Source organism: Loxodonta africana, chromosome 4 (assembly GCF_030014295.1).
Source record: "Loxodonta africana isolate mLoxAfr1 chromosome 4, mLoxAfr1.hap2, whole genome shotgun sequence".
In the NCBI taxonomy this organism is placed as follows: Eukaryota; Metazoa; Chordata; class Mammalia; order Proboscidea; family Elephantidae; genus Loxodonta; species Loxodonta africana.
In genome coordinates this window covers 183,185,231-183,201,090 of record NC_087345.1, presented here as the reverse complement: position 1 = coordinate 183,201,090, position 15,860 = coordinate 183,185,231, and the positions used below count along the sequence as shown (strand labels likewise).

General features: G+C 39.3%; 1 non-coding gene across 1 annotated transcript; it reads right to left on the bottom strand.

Annotated features, from left to right (window-relative positions):
• Nucleotides 1–9,776: 9,776 nt before the first annotated feature.
• Nucleotides 9,777–9,883, bottom strand: LOC111750878 (U6 spliceosomal RNA). The gene has a single exon (XR_002785935.1). It is a non-coding gene; the product is annotated as a U6 spliceosomal RNA (small nuclear RNA).
• Nucleotides 9,884–15,860: the final 5,977 nt, after the last annotated feature.

Here is a 15,860-nt window from a genome sequence, read left to right as displayed (position 1 = left end):
TTAAGACCTCAGACGCCACTGTCCAAAGTAAGATGCAGAATGTTTTCTTAATAGATTTTTTTATGCCAATTGACTTAGATGTCCCCTGAAACCAAGGTCCAAAAACCCCCACCCCTGTTACGCTAGCCTTTGAACTGTTCAGTTTATTCAATAGACTTCTTTGCTTTTGGTTTAGTCTGGTTATGCTGACCTCTCTTGTATTGTGTGTTGTCTTTCCCTTCACCTAAAATAATTCTTATGTACTATCTAATTAGCAAAAACCCCTCTCCCTCTCTCCCTCCCTGCCCCTTCTCGTAACCACCAAAGAATATTTTCTTCTCTGTTTAGACTATTTCTCCAGTTCTTAAAATAGTGGTCTGATACAATATTTGTCCTTTTGGAACTGACTAATTTCACTCAGTGTAATGCCTTCCAGATTCCTCCATGTTATGAAATGTTTCATGGACTCATCACTGCTCTTCATCGATGCTTAGTATTCCATTGTGTGAATATACCATAACTTATTTATCCATTCATCCATTGATGGGCACCTTGGTTGCTTCCATCTTTTTGCTATGGTAAACAGTGCTGCAGAACATGCATGTGTGTATATCTCTTCTTGTAAAGGCTCTTATTTCTCTAGGATATATTCCAAGGAGTGGGATTGCTGGATGATATGGTAGTTCTATTTCTTGCCTTTTAAGGAAGCATCAAACTGATTTCCAAAGTGATTGTACGAATTTACATTCCCACCAGCAGTGTAGAAGTATTCCAGTCTCTCCACAACCTCTCCACCATTTATTACTTTGTGTTTTTTGGATTATTGCCAGCCTTGCAGAATCTCATTGTAGTTTTGATTTCCATTTCTTTAATGGCTAATGAACATGAGCATTTCCTCATGTATCTGTTAGCTACCTGAATGTCCTCTTTAGTGAAGTGTCTGTTCTTAGCCTTTGCCTATTTTTTAGTTGGGTTATTTGTCTTTTTGTAGTTGACTTTTTGCAGTATCATGTAGATTTTAGAGATCAGGCACTGATCAGAAATGTCATAGCTATATACTTTTTTCCAGTCTGTAGGTAATCTTTTTACTCTTTTGGTGAAGTTTTTAGGTGAGCGTAGGTGTTTGATTTTTAGGAGCTCCCAGTTATCTACTTTCGCTTCTGCATTGTTGGTAATGTTTTGTATACTGTTTATGCCATGTATTAGGGCTCCTAGGATTGTCCCTATTTTTTCTTCCATGATCTTTATTGTTTTGATTTTATATTTAGGTCTTGGATACTTGTTGAGTTCGTTTTTCTGCATAGTGTGAGATATGGGTCTTGTTTCATTTATTTCGGATGGATATCCAGTTATGCTGGCACCATTTGTTAAACAGACTGTCTTTTCCCATTTAACTGACCTTGGACCTTTGTCAAATATCAGCTGCTTATATGTGGATGGATTTATGTTTGGATTCTCAATTCTGTTCCTTTGGTCTCTGTATCTGTTGTCGTACCAGTACCAGGCTGTTTTGGCTACTGTGGTAGTATAATAGATTCTAAAATCAGGTAGAGTGAGGCCTCCCACTTTGTTCTTCTTTTTCAGTAATACTTTACTTATTTGGAGCCTCTTTCCCTTCCATATGAAGTTGGTGATTTGTTTCTCTATCTCATTAGAAAATGTCGCTGGAATTTGAATCGGAATAGCACTGTATCTACAGGTGGCTTTTGGTAGAATAGACATTTTTACAATGTTAAGTCTTCCTACTCACGAGCAAGGTGTGTTTTTCCACTTATGCAGGTCTCTTTTGGTTTCTTGCAGTAGTGTCTTGTAGTTTTCTTTGTATAGGTCTTTTACATCTCTGGTCAGATTTATTCCTAAGTATTTTATCTCCTTTTTTTGTTTGTTTGTTTTTATTTTATCTCTTTGGGGGCTACTGTGAATGGTATTTATGTGGTGATTTTCTCTTCGATGTTCTTTTTGTCAGTGTAGAAGAATCCAAATAATTTTTGTATGTTTATCTTGTATCTTGATATTCTGCTGAGCTCTTCTATTACTTTCAGTAGTTTTCTTGAGGATCCCTTAGGGTTTTCTGTGTATAAAATCATGTCATCTGCAGATGGAGATACTTTACTCCTTCCTTACCAATCTGGTTGCCCCTTATTTCTTTATCTAGCCTAATTGGTCTGGCTGGGACCTCCAACACAATGTTGAATAAGAGTGGTGATAAAGGGCATCCTCATCTGATTCCCAATCTCAATGGGAATGCTTTCAGGCTCTCTCCATTTAGGATGAAGTTGGGTGTTGGCTTTGTATAAATGCCCACTACTATGTTGAGGAATTTTCCTCTATTTCTACTTTGGTAAGAGTATTTGTCATGAATGGGTGTTGAACTTTGTAAAATGCCTTTTCTGCATCAACTGATAAAATCATATGATTCTTATCCTGTTTTATTTATATGATGGATTACATTAATTATTTTTTCTCACATTGAACCCTCCCTGCCCACGTGGTATGAATCCCACTTGGTCATGGTGAATTATTTTTTTTTAATATGTCATTGAATTCTATTGGCTAGAATTTTGTTGAGGATTTTTGCATCTAGGTTCATAAGGGATATAGGTCTGTAATTTTCCTTTTTGACGTTGTCTTTACCTGGTTTTGGTGTCAGAGATATGCTGGCTTCATAGAATGAATTTGGTAGTATTCCATCCTTTTCTGTGCTCCGAAATACCTTTAGTAGTAGTGGTGTTAACTCTTCTCTGAAAGTTTGGTAGAACTCTATAGTGAAGCCGTCCAGACCCGGGGTTTTTTGATTCGGAGTTTTTTGATTACCTTTTCAATCTTTTCTTTTGTTATGGGTCTATTTAGTTGTTCTACCTCTGTTTGTGTTAGTTTAGGTAGGTAGTGTGTTTCTAGGAATTCATCCATTTCTTCTAGGTTTTCAAATTTGTTCGAGTACAATTTTTGATAGTAATCTGATATGATTCTTTTAATTTCAGTTGGGTCTGTTGTAATATCGCCCATCTCATTTCTTATTTGGGTTATTTGCTTCCTCTCCTTTTTTCTTTTGTCAGTTTGGGCAATGGCTTATCAATTTTGTTGATTTTTTCATAAAACCAGCTTTTGTTCTTGTTCTTTCTATTGTTTTTCTGTTTTCTATTTCATTTAGTTCAGCTCTAATTTTTATTATTTGTTGTCTTCTGGTGCCTGTGAGTTTCTTTTGTTGCTCTTTTTCTATTTGTTCAAGTTGTAGGGATAATTCTTTGATTTTGGCCCTTTCTTCTTTTTGTATGTGTGCATTTATTGATATAAATTGACCTCTGAGCAACCGCTTTTGCTGTGGCCCAAAGGTTCTGATAGGAAGTGTTATCATTCTCATTGGAGTTTATGAATTTCTTTATTCCATCCTTAATGTCTTATATAATTCAGTCTTTTTTAAGCAGGTTTGAAGTGTTTGATTTCTTTTCCCTGCTTTTCGTGTTATTGATTTCCACTTTTATGGCCTATGGTTAGAGAAGATGCTTTGTAATATTTCAGTGTTTTGGATTCTGCTAAGGCTTGCTTTATGGCCTAATATGTGGTCTATTCTAGAGAATGTTCCGTGTGCACTAGAAAAGAAAGCATACTTGGCTGCTCTTGGGTGGTGTGTTCTGTATATGCCTATAAGGTCAAGTTGGCTGATTGTGGCATTTAGATCTTCTGTGTCTTTATTGAGCTTCTTTCTGGATGTCCTGTCTTTCATCAAAATTGGTGTGCTGAAGTCTCCTACTATAATTGTGGAGCTGCTTATCTCTGTTTTCAATGCTGTTAGAGTTTGTTTTATGTATCCTATAGCCCTGTCATTGGGTGCATAAATATTTACATGGTTATAACCTCCTGGTATATTGTCCCTTTAATCATTATATAGTGACCTTCCCTGTCCTTTGTGGTGGATTTAACTTTAAAGTCTATTTTGTCAGAAATTAATATTGCCACTCCTTTTTTGATTGTTGTTTGCTTGATATATTTTTTTCCACCCTTTCCATTTTTGTTCATTTGCATCTCTATGTCTGAAGTGTTTCTTTTGTAAGCAGTATGTAGATGGATCATTTTTTTTTTTTTTTTATCCATTCTGCCACTGTATGTTTCTTTATTAGTGCATTTAGTCCTTTTACATTCAGTGTAATTATGGATAGGTATGAGTTTAGTGCTGTCATTTTGATGTCTTTTTTGTGTGTGTTGTTGACAGTTTCTTAATTTTTGTGCTGGGTAGTTTATCTTTATATATTGTCTTTTCCTCATATTTGTTGTTGTTTATTTTGTTTCTTCTGAGCCTCTATTTTTTTCTTGTATTTTATTTTGATGTGTAGAATAGCTTGTCTCCTTTGTGGCTACCTAAATATTTACCCCTCTTTTTCTGTATTTAAACCTAACTTTTATTTCTTTGTATCACCTTGTCTTCCTCTCTATATGAAAGATCTATGACTACATTTCTTAGTCCCTTTTCATTGTTTTAATGTCCTCTTTTACATAATAACATTGCTGTTTCCCTGTTTTGAGCATTTTTTTATCTTGTTTTATTTTTGTGATTTCCCTGTCTGGGTTGAGATCTGATTGCTCTGTCCAGTGTTCCAGCCTTGGCTTGATACCTGATATTATTGATTTTCTAACCAAAGAACTCATTTTAGTATTTCTTGTAGTATTGGTTTGGTTTTCATGAATTTCCTAAACTTCTGTTTATCTGGAAATGTCCTAATGTCACCTTCATATTTAAGAGACTGTTTTGCCTGATATAGGACTCTTGGCTGGCTATTTTTTTCCTTCAATACTTTCTATAAGTCATCCCATTGCCTTCTTGCCTGCATGGTTTCTGCTGAGTAGTCTGAGCTTATTCTTATTGACTCTCCTTTGTAGGTGATTTTTCTTTCATCCCTCGCTGCTCTTAAAATTCTCTATCTTTGGTTTTGGTAGGTTTGATTATAATATGTCTTGGCGACTTTCTTTTAACATCTACCTTATATGGAATTTGATGAGCATCTTGGATAGATCTCTTCTTGTCTTTCACAATATCAGGGAAATTTTCTGCCAGCAAGTCTTCAACAATTCTCTCTGTATTTTCTGTTATCTCTCCCTGTTCTTGTACTCCAATCACTCATAGGTTATATCTCTTGATAGAGTCTCAGAGGATTCTTAGGGTTTGTTCATTTTTTAAAATTCTTTTATCTGAGTTTTCTTCAAACATATTGGTGCCAAGTGCTTTATCTTCAAGCTCACCAGTTCTGCCTTCCACTTGCTTGATTCTGCTCCTCTGACTTTCTATTGAGTTGTCTGTAATTTTATTATTAATTCTCTGAATTTCTGATTGCTGTCTCTATAGATTCTGCATCATATTAAATTTTTCATTATGTTCTTGAATAATCTTTTTAATTTCTTCAACTGTTTTTTCTGTGTGTTCCTTGGCTTGTTCTGCATATTGCCTGATCTCCTTCCTGATGTCTTGAAGGGTTCTGTATATTAATATTAATCTTTTTTATTCTGCATCTCTTAATTTCAGGAATGTACTCTCATCCTGAAGATCCCTTGATTTTCTGTTTTGAGAACTTGTTGAAGAGATCATGCTGATCTCTTTATGTGATTTGATATTGACTGTTGTCTCCAAGCCATCTGTAAGTTATTGTATTAGTTTATTTTGTGTTTGTTTACTGTATCCTAGCTTCTTGCTTTGTTTTGTTTTGATACACTCAGATGGATTGCTTGAGTGAGCTAGCTTGATTACTTTTGCCTTTGAAGGTCTGACTTCCTGTCACCAGATGGTTGGAGTTGTTATCAGATATATCAGTTTAGGAATCCGTTCACTTTTCTTGTATGGATTCAGCTCAGGTGTCCAGGTAGTTGGTCATCAAGTGTGTGGTGCAGGCTCTGTCCTACAGCCTTAGAGGGGCAGGGGTGATTGGTGTAGGTACCCGTATCTTATTGTAGCAGGGAGTCACACTCTGAACAAGGCAGAGGGCGGAGAATCATCCCCCAAGTGACTCTGAGGAAAGCATGTCCCTCTTCCCTAGAGCATACAGGTGGGTTGGTTCTACAGTAGGACCATGGCTGCCCAATGCTTTTGGTTGTAAGGACTAGGAAGTACCAGTTATCCTTGGACCCCTGTTGTGGGTGGCTGGGTGACCTGAGTGGAGCCACCAGTCCTTAGGTCCCTGATGTGGGTCGGTGAGGACCCTGTCTAATAGACAAAGTGGTGTCAATCATCAAACACCCACCTATCCACCGCACAGCTGAAACAGTTGTAGTCTGCCAGTAAGGAGCTCCCCAGGTTATTGAAGCTGGCAAATTATCTTTTTGCCCCAACTGCAAATTTATTCCTTCTCCAAGGCCCGGAGGATAGCTCCAGGCACTCAACAGGGCCTATTTCAGTCCCAGGGAAATCAACAGCCTCTGAAGCCAGCTTGGGGGTGGGGTGTGCAGTAAAATATACACAAATACTTGGCTGTTACCAAGAGCGCTTTTTTCTCTGGTCCCAGCGGTCTGAGTAGGCTGTGGGGCTGCCTGCTTCTCCCTTAGGAAACTATGGCCTTACTCTACTACCAGCCTACCGCAGCCACTCCTTGGACTGGTGCCTGAGGGATCCCAGTGATTCAGGCCCGGCAACTCCTCTCCACTTCTGAACCGACTCTCCCACCCCCTGCTGCTCAGTCTGTTTTCTAACTTTGCCTTTGATGTTCTGGGCTCCCAGCTTGTCATAAGTATAATTGTTTTACTTGTTTTTTCAGGTCTTTGTTGTAAGAGGGATCACTGGAAGCATCTGGCTATACTGCCATCTTGGCCCCACCTCTCTGTTAAGTATTCTTTTCAGCACCTTACAGATGAGAAAACTAAGAGTGATGTTCAGAGAAATAATTTGCCAAAAAAACTATATGTAAACACAGATTAATTTGAAGTGATGGTTAGATGATTTCATTTTTATAACAAATGGTAAATTTTCATTTGAATAAAAAAAGACTTATTTAATCATTTATCTACCTATTTAACTTTTTCATTTTGTATATTTTTCCATGGAGACCTGAATTCCTTCCATAGTAGTACAGATTGAGGCAATTAGCAACTTAGTGTGTAAGATCATTTTTATATTATGGAGAGTAGTAGGTTGATTAGGGTGGGGTAATTCTTTTTGTAGATGAGAGCCCACCCTCCCACACCAAAGTCATAATTAGCATCAGGCTTCCAGAAGCAAAAAGACCAGAATATCAGGAGGAAGAGTTAGGCCATGACATTCCTGGCTCCTTCCCTCTGGGTTTTCTCTCTCTCTCTGTCCCCCTCCCTCTCCCGACCCCCCCCCCCAACATCGCAAATACAGGTATAAAAAAAGGAGCAAAAACTGGTAGAATATTTCTGTATGGCAACAAGTATCAAGATCTTAAATAATGTTCATGTCCTTTAAGCCAGAATTTCCACTTTGGGATGTCATATTAAGAAAACCATAAAACAAGTAGGCAAAGAAATATGCTCAGGTACATTCACTGTGACACTGCTTATTAAAAAAAAAAAAAAAAAAAGGGCATGCATGCCCAATAACTGGTATATTGTTAAATAATTGTAGAACATTCATATATGGGAAAATTGTACAAACATTAACATTGTATATACAAGTAATATCTATGACGTGGGAAAAATATTTATGCTTACTAGGTGGGAAAAAAGTAAGCTAGAAATCAGTGTGAAGAAAAAAAAATTGAATTCCATTCATTAAACATGCCTACTGAAACATTCCAAATGGTGATCTGTGGACGTGGAAATGCATGTGTGTGGGTGTGGGTGTGTTTTTCTTGGTTTTCTATGTTCCTATAATTCAGTATGAATAATTTAGAGAAATAAAATTTGATTATATCATTTTTCTATTGTTGCCCCCAAAAATTACCACTAACTTAACAGTTTAAAAAAACACAAATTTATTATCTTATTGTCCTGTAAGTCAAAAGTCCAACACAAGTGCCTCTGAACTAAAATCAAGGTGTCAGCAGGATTATGTCCTTTCTGGAGGCTCTGGGAGATAATTTGTTTCTTTCCCTTTTCCAGCTTCTAGAGGCCACCCACATTCCTTGTCTCATGGCCCCCTTCATCTTCAAAGCCACCAACATCACTTTGGTTAATATTGACATGTTAACAATGTTGTGTCTTCCTATGCAAGAGCATGGTATGTTTTTCCATTTTATGTAGGTGTCTTTTGGCTTCTTGCAGTACTGTTTTGTAGTTTTCTTTTTATAGGCTTTTGCATCCCTGGTTAGATTTATTTCTAAGTATTTGATCTTCTTGAGGGCTATTGTAAATGGTTTTGATTTCCTGATTCCTTTTGAAGTCTCTTTGTTAGTGAAGACAAATCCAATTAATTTTTGTTTCTTTGTTTTACTTATTTTTTTATATTGTATTTGGGTTTACAGAGCAAATTCGTTTCTTATGAAACAATTAATACACATATTGTTTAATGACATTGGTTACCACTCCTATGACATGTCATCACTCTCCCTTTCTTGACCTTGAGTTCCCCATTACCAGCTTTTCTGTCCCCTTCTGCCTTCTCATCCTTGCCCCTGGGCTGGAGTGCCCCTTTAGTCTTGCTTTTTAGGGGCCTGTCTAATCTTTGGAAACCCTGGTGGTATAGTGGTTAAGTACTACGGCTGCTAACCAAGAGATCGGCAGTTCGAATCCTCCAGATGCCCCTTGGAAACTCTATGGGGCAGTTCTGCTCTGTCCTATGCAGTCGCTATGAGTTGGAATCGACTCAATGGCCGTGGGTTTGGTTTTTTTGGTTTGTCTAATCTTTGGCAGAAGGTTGAACCTCGGGAGTGACTTCAGTACTGAGTTAAAAGGGAGTCTGGGGCCATACTCTCGGGGTTTCTCCAGTCTCTCAGACCAGTAAGTCTGAGCTGTGTGTGTGTGTGTGTGTGTGTGTGTGTGTGTGTGTGCATGTGTGCGTGAGTTAGAATTTTGCTCTACATTTTTTTCCAGCTCTGTTCAGGACCCTCAATTGTGATCCCTGTCAGAGCAATCGGTGGTGGTAGCCAGGTACCATCTAGTTGTGCTGGACTCACTCTCGTGGAGGCTGTATTATTTGTGGTCCATTAGTTCTTTGGACTAATCTTTGCCTTGTGTCTTTGGTTTTATTCATTCTCTCTTGCTCCAGATGGGGTGAGACCAGTGGAGTATCTTAGATGGCCCCTGAGCAGCTTTTAAGGCCCTAGATGCTACTCATCAAAGTAGGATGTAGAACATTTTCTTTATAAACTATGTTATGTCACTTGAGCTAGATGTCCCCTGAGACCATGATCCCCAGCCTTCAGCACAGTAATTTGGTCCTTCAGGGAGTTTGGATATGTCTATGGAGCTTCCGTGGCCTTGCCTTGGTCAAATTGTGTGGGCTTCCCCAGTAATATGTACTGTCTTAACCTTCACCATAGTTACCACTTCTCTATTGTCTATTTAATGTTTTTTTTTTTTTTTTCCTCCCTACCCCTCCTCTCCCTCGTAACTGTCAAAGATTGTTTCTTTTTGTGTGTAAACCTTTTCAGGAGTTTTTATTTTCGTGGTCTCATACAATATTTGTCCTTTTGTGATTGACTTATTTCACTCAGCATTATGTCCTCCAGATTTATCCATGTCGTGAGATGTTTTGTAGATTCACCACGGTTCTTTATTGTTGCATAGTATTCCATTGTGTGTATGTACCATAGCTTGCTTATCCATTCAGCTGTTGATGGGCATTTAGGTTGTTTCCATCTTTTTGCTATTATTAATAATGCCATAATGAACATGGGTGTGCATATGTCTATCCTTGTAAAAATATGGAATGCTTCATGAACTTGCATGTCATCCTTGTGCAGGGGCCGTGCTAATCTTCTTTGTATCCTTCGAATTTTAGTATATGTTCTGCCGAAGCCAGCACTCCAACTGATTTTTGTATGTTAATCTCGTATCTTGCAACTTTGTTGAAATATTCTATTAGTTCTAGTAGCTTTCTTTGGGGTTTTCTATGTATATGATTGTATCATCTGCGAATAGGGTTAGTTTTACCTCTTCCTTACTAATGTGGCCACCCTTTCTTTTTCTTTTCTTGTTGCTCTAGGTATGACTTCCAGCATGATGTTGGATAAGAGTGGTGTTAAAGGACATCCTTGTCTGCTTCTCGTTCCCAAGGGGAATACTTTCAGTCTCTAGAATGACATTGTCTGTGGGTTTGGATATATGTCCTTTACTATATCGAGGAATTTCCCTTCCTTTCCTATTTTGCTGAGAGTTTTTATCAGGAATGGGTGCTGGACTTTGTCAAATACCTTTTTTGTGCCAATTGAGATGATCATGTGATTTTTGTGTTGTTGTATTTATGTGATTGATTACGTTGATTGATTTTCTAATGATGAACCATCCTTGCATACCTGGTGTGAAACTCATTGGTCATGGTGTATTTTTTTTTTTTTTTTTTGGATATGTTGTTGAATTCCACTGGCTAGAATTTTGTTGAGAATGTTCTCATCTATATTCTTGAGGGATATTTGTTGTAATTTTCTTTTTTTTATGTTGTCGTTGCTTTGCTATGGTGTCAGGGTTATGTTGGCTTCATAGAATTAATTTGGGAGAATCCCTTCCTTTTGTGTGCTCTGAAATACTTTGAGTAGTATTGGTATGAGCTCTCCTCTGAAAATTTGCTATAATTGTCCATTGAAGCCATCCAGGTCAAGGCTATGTATGTTTAGTTTTTCTACCTCAGTTTTTGTTAGTTTAAGTACATAGTGTGCTTTTAGAAATTCGTCCATTTCCTCTATGTTTTCAAATATGTCAGAGTACAATTGTTCTTAGTATTCTGATTCTTTTTATTTCAGTTGATTCTATTGTGATAAAACTCATTTCTATTCTTATTTGGGTTATTTGCTCCCTCTCCTGTTCTCCTTTTGTCAATTTGGCCAATGGTTTGTCAATTTTGTTGATCATTTTGAAGAACCAACTTAGGACTTGTTTATTTTTTCTATTGGTTTTCTGTTCTCTATTTCATTTCTTTTCCATTCTAACATTTATTGTTTCTTTTCTTCTGGTGCCTGAGGGCTACTTTTGTTAGTCTTTTTCTGTTTATTAGAATTGTAGGGTTAATATTTTGATTTTGGCCCTTCTTTTTGAATGTGTACACTTATTGCTATAAGTTGATCTCTAAGCACTGCCTTTGCTGTCTCCAAAGGTTTTAGTAAGAGATTTTCATTCTCATTTGATTCTACGAACTTTTGTATCTCTTCCTTGATATCTTCTATTACCCAGTTGTTTTTAAGCAAGGTATTGATTGATTAGTTTCCATGTATTTAATTTTTCCCCTTGTTCTTCTGTTATTGATTTCTAGTTTATGTTTGTACTCCACCAGTTGCTGGATGGTAGAGGCTAAGATGCCTGAGTAGTTGGTCACTGGGTGGGTGATGCAGAGAGACTCTCTCTGACAGTCCTAGGCAGGCAGGAGTGTGTGGTGGTGTTTAGAGCAGGCACAAACTTCTGGTTGCAGTGGGGAATGATATGGGGGGCAAGGCAGGGGGGTGTTGGTTGTCCATGGGTACCCATTTGGAGGGTATGCGCCTGTCTTCTAGAGCATGTCATGGGCTAGGTTGTGCAGCTGGTCCTTGGACACCGAGTGCTATTGGCTGGAGTGGTGTCACTGGTCCTCAAGCCCCTGTCATCGGCAGCTAGATGGAGTGGGTAGTACCACCAGCCCTTAACCCCCAGCGTGGGTGGTTGAGCTTCAGTTTTAGGGGGCAAGGTGGCAGTGAATGTCACAGGTCTGCAGTTCCCACTTAGCTGCTGCAGGTGGAGTGGGCTTCAGCTGGGAATGCAGCCTGTCTTCTCCCAGTATGGCTGCTCTGTGCCAACTTAGCCAGCAAGGTGCTGGTGCAGGTGATTGGAGGGGGTGTAGTGCACTGCATGTCTCTGGACTCCCTGCACCAGTGACAGGGCAAAGGGGCGGATACCTTGGACCAGGCCAAGGGCTACCGGCTTATTGAGCAGGATGGTGTCAAATGCCACAGGTTTACAATTCATGCTTAGCTACTGCAGGTGAAGTGGGCTTCAGCTGGGAACGCTGTCTGCCTTGTCCCGATCTGGCTGTGCTGTGCTGGCTTGACCAGCAAGGCACTGGTATATGTGATTGGAGGGAGTGGAGGGCACTGCAAATTCATGGACCCCCAGCATTTGTGGCTTGGCTGAGGGTGGGTGCCTCTGAACTGGGGCCATGAGATCCCAGCTTAGGGGGCATGGTGGTGTTAAATGCCACTGGATGGCTGTCAGAAATGGGAGTGGAATGGGTGAGGGAACGGGAGTGCTCTTCAGCCTGTGGATCTTTGGTAGAAGGGGCTGAGGTGCACTTAGTGGTTAGGGTGTGTGCACTTAACTTTTGCAGGGCTGGAATCACTTCTGGCTGACTCTGGAGTTTCATGGAGTGTCACTACTGCTTAGCTGCACCAGGTGGGGTGGGTTTTAGTTTGGGATACTGCTGTTTATCTCAATATGTCCAGGCTGTGCGAGTTCAGCTAGCAGGATGCTGAGGATCTATAATTCTCCATTTCTGCAGTTTTTCAATTGTCTTTCCTTCCACCTGTTGCACAGTCCAATTCTTCAGCTTTGTCTTTAATGCTTAGGGTTCCTAGATTGTCACATATATCTAACTCACGTGTTTTTTGTCTTTGTTGTAAGAGAGATGATACAAAATATCTGACTACTCCACCATGTTTCCTCAACTTCTAATTTCATTTTTAATTTCTTCTATTACTCAATTGTTTTTATGTAAGATGTCATTCAGTTTACATGTATTTAATTTTCCCCTTGTTCTTCTGTTAATGATTTGTAGTTTTATAGTGGTATGATCAGAGAAGATGCTTTGTATTATTTCTATGTTTTTGAATTTATTGAGGCTTGCTTATGGCTGAACAAATGATCCGTTTTAGAGAATGATCCATGTACACTGGAGAAGAATGGGGGCTCTGCTGCTGTTGGGTGGTATGCTCTGTACATGTCTATGAGGGTCAAATTGGTTGATTGTATTATTTAGATCTTCTATTTTTTTATATATCTATATCAAAGAAACGATTTCTTTGTTTTGCTTAATTTTCTGTGTTGAGCTCTTTTTGTTTATGGATTTTCTTTTCGTTTTCTTCTCTGTTGTTGATTTTAAGTTTGCTGACTCTCTTTTATTTTGGTGAGTAGGTTTACTAATTTTCCTTGTGGTTACTATGACACTTGTCTTTCTCTTCCAAATTTAAAAGAGTCTGCTATGTCTTGATATCGCCTTGACTTCTACATATGGAAGTTCTATAACTATAGTATTCTCCCTTTTTGTTTTGAAGTTGTTGTTTACAGATTGACATCTCTGGTCCCCTGTTTTCAGTTTTGAAGCTTTATTTTGCTTTAAGAATTCTTTATCAAGATTGGTATGTGGATGCTGCTGTCATGTGTCTTAATCTCAGGTTGTTGTCTAATGTTAATTTTCTGTTCAAAGGATTCCCCTTAATATTTCTTGTAAGGTTGTTCTGGTTTTTAAAACTCCCTTATGTTTATCTGCACATGTCCTAGTTTCATCACCATATTTGAAAGACAGTTTTGCTGGCTGGCAATTTTTTTTCCTTCAGAATTTTATATATGTCATTCCATTACCTTCTTGCCTGTATGATTTCTGCCAAGAAATCAGCACTTAGTTTTATTGGCCTCACTTTGTAGGTGATATTTCATTTTTCAAAAGCTGCTCTCAGAATTCTTTCTTCGTGTTTGGTTTTGGAGAGTTTGATTATGATATGTCTTAGTGACTTTCCTTTGGGATCTATCCTGTATGAGGTTTATTGAGCTTCTTGGTTGGAAACTTCTTGTCTTTCACGATATTAGGGAAATTTTCTGCCAATAATTCTTCAACAATTCTCTCTGTGCCTTTTTTTTTTTTTTCCTCTCCCCTTCTGGAATTCCAATCAGGCATAAATTATTCCTCTTGAGAGTCTCCTACATAACCCTTAGGCTTTCTTTATTTTTCTTCATTATTTTTTTCTGAATGTTGCTCAAATAAATGAGTATCATAGGGTTTGTTCTCTATTTCCATGAATCTTTCTTCCATTGATCCAATTCTACTTCTAAGTCCTTTTACTGTTGTTTATTTCTGATATTTTATTGTCAATCTTTTGGATCTCTAGTTGTTGTTTTTGTATGGTTTCTAATTGCCTATTTACTTTGTAATTTTGTTCTTATAATGTTTTCATGAATACTTTTAGGGTTCTGATCTGCTTTCCTTGACATCTGAGAATCCTATATTTAAGTCTTTTGAAATTCTTGTCAGGTGGTTCCATTACCAATTCTTCCTCAGAATGGTTTTCTCCCCCTTTATTTTGCTTATTTGTTTGAGCCATCTTATCCTCTTTCTTCATATGATTTATTATCTGCTATCTTCAAGGCATTAAGTTTGGTACTAACAGTTAGTGTGTTCTCCGGAGGCCAGGGCAGGCTGTCTCCATATCTGCTGTGAGGGAATACTATCCAAATGGACAGGGTAGGCCCACAATGCCTACATGAATTGGCATCTCAGTAGGCAGCAAGGTATCAAGGGGCTTCAGTGCAAGTGTAGACAGCCTGCAGAAACTGTTCGAGTATGGGATGTGTGCTGTTGCATCTGGTTGGATCCTGGATGAAGGCACCAGTATCTCCTGCTGGTCTTTTGGCAGGGACGTAGCTGGCTCCTCTCAGGATGTGACTGGCATTGCTATGAGGTGATGTGTCTGTCTACTCAGTCACCTGTGCATGCGTGCAGGGAGCATTCTCATTGGCTGCTCGGTTGGGTGCTGTGTGTGCACACCGCTGGTTGCTGGGTGATGAGGGTGAGGGTGCACAGACCACTAGTCACCATGTAAGTGTCATGGGAACTTAAACTACTGGTCATTGAGTAGGCAGCATGGTGCAGGGGTGGTTGGAATGATCCAGCACAAGCTTCTGATGGCAGATTCGACAGTGTGTGAGTGCATGCCATGGATCAATGGCAGGAGTGGGTATATGGGGATGGATGGGTGTGATCACAAGCCTTCAGTCTCACCATAGATACCTTGTGAGGGAGAGGGAGGTCCACTTTTTGTCACTGGGAGGGCAGGATGGAGAAGGGGAGGGCACATTCCCCCAGTCTGTGGTGTGGGTGCCAGGCATTCCCCACAGAGTGCAGCTTCCCATCAGGACCTGCCCCTACCCAGTGCAAGAAGGGGTGGACTCCCCAGAGTCTCTTTGTGTGGGTGATCTCTACCTACTACTCCAAGGATCCTCCACTCCACCAGCATCACTCACCCAAATGATCAGGGACCACTGCTGGTAAGTAGTTCTATCCCTATTTTTTGGCTCCCTCCCTGCTCTGTGGTTGCCTGGCTCCCTAGGACTCTCACTTGTCTACCTACACTTTCCCTCCCTAGATCTAGTTCATGTTCTGCTCACCTTGCTTCATCCCGGGTTTGCTCACACAGTATCTCTGTCTCCTATTGGGGCTTCCATGAAGTTGCCTTCCTGCATTTCTCACCTGGGAAGGCTGCTCACTTTTTCTCAAGGTGACCGTGCCACTCCAGGTCAGCTGGTAGGGCCCTGCAGTCCATAAGTCTCCTCATTTGCTGTTTTAATTCAGTTTCCCCTTCCTTTCGGTGTTGGATCTAATTCTTCATCCTTCCATTTGCTGTTGTGGATGCCCAGGTTGTCATCTGTATCTGTTTCACTTGGTTTCTTAATTCTTCACTGCAGGGGGATGGCAAAGTGTGTGTGACTAAGCTGCCACGTTGGGCCATCCTGATACGATTTTTTAAAATTTGAAATGCTCATGTATTTCTTCAATCATGAATAAAAAATCAACTGAAATATTGTCTTCCCCCATTTTCCCAATTATCTTC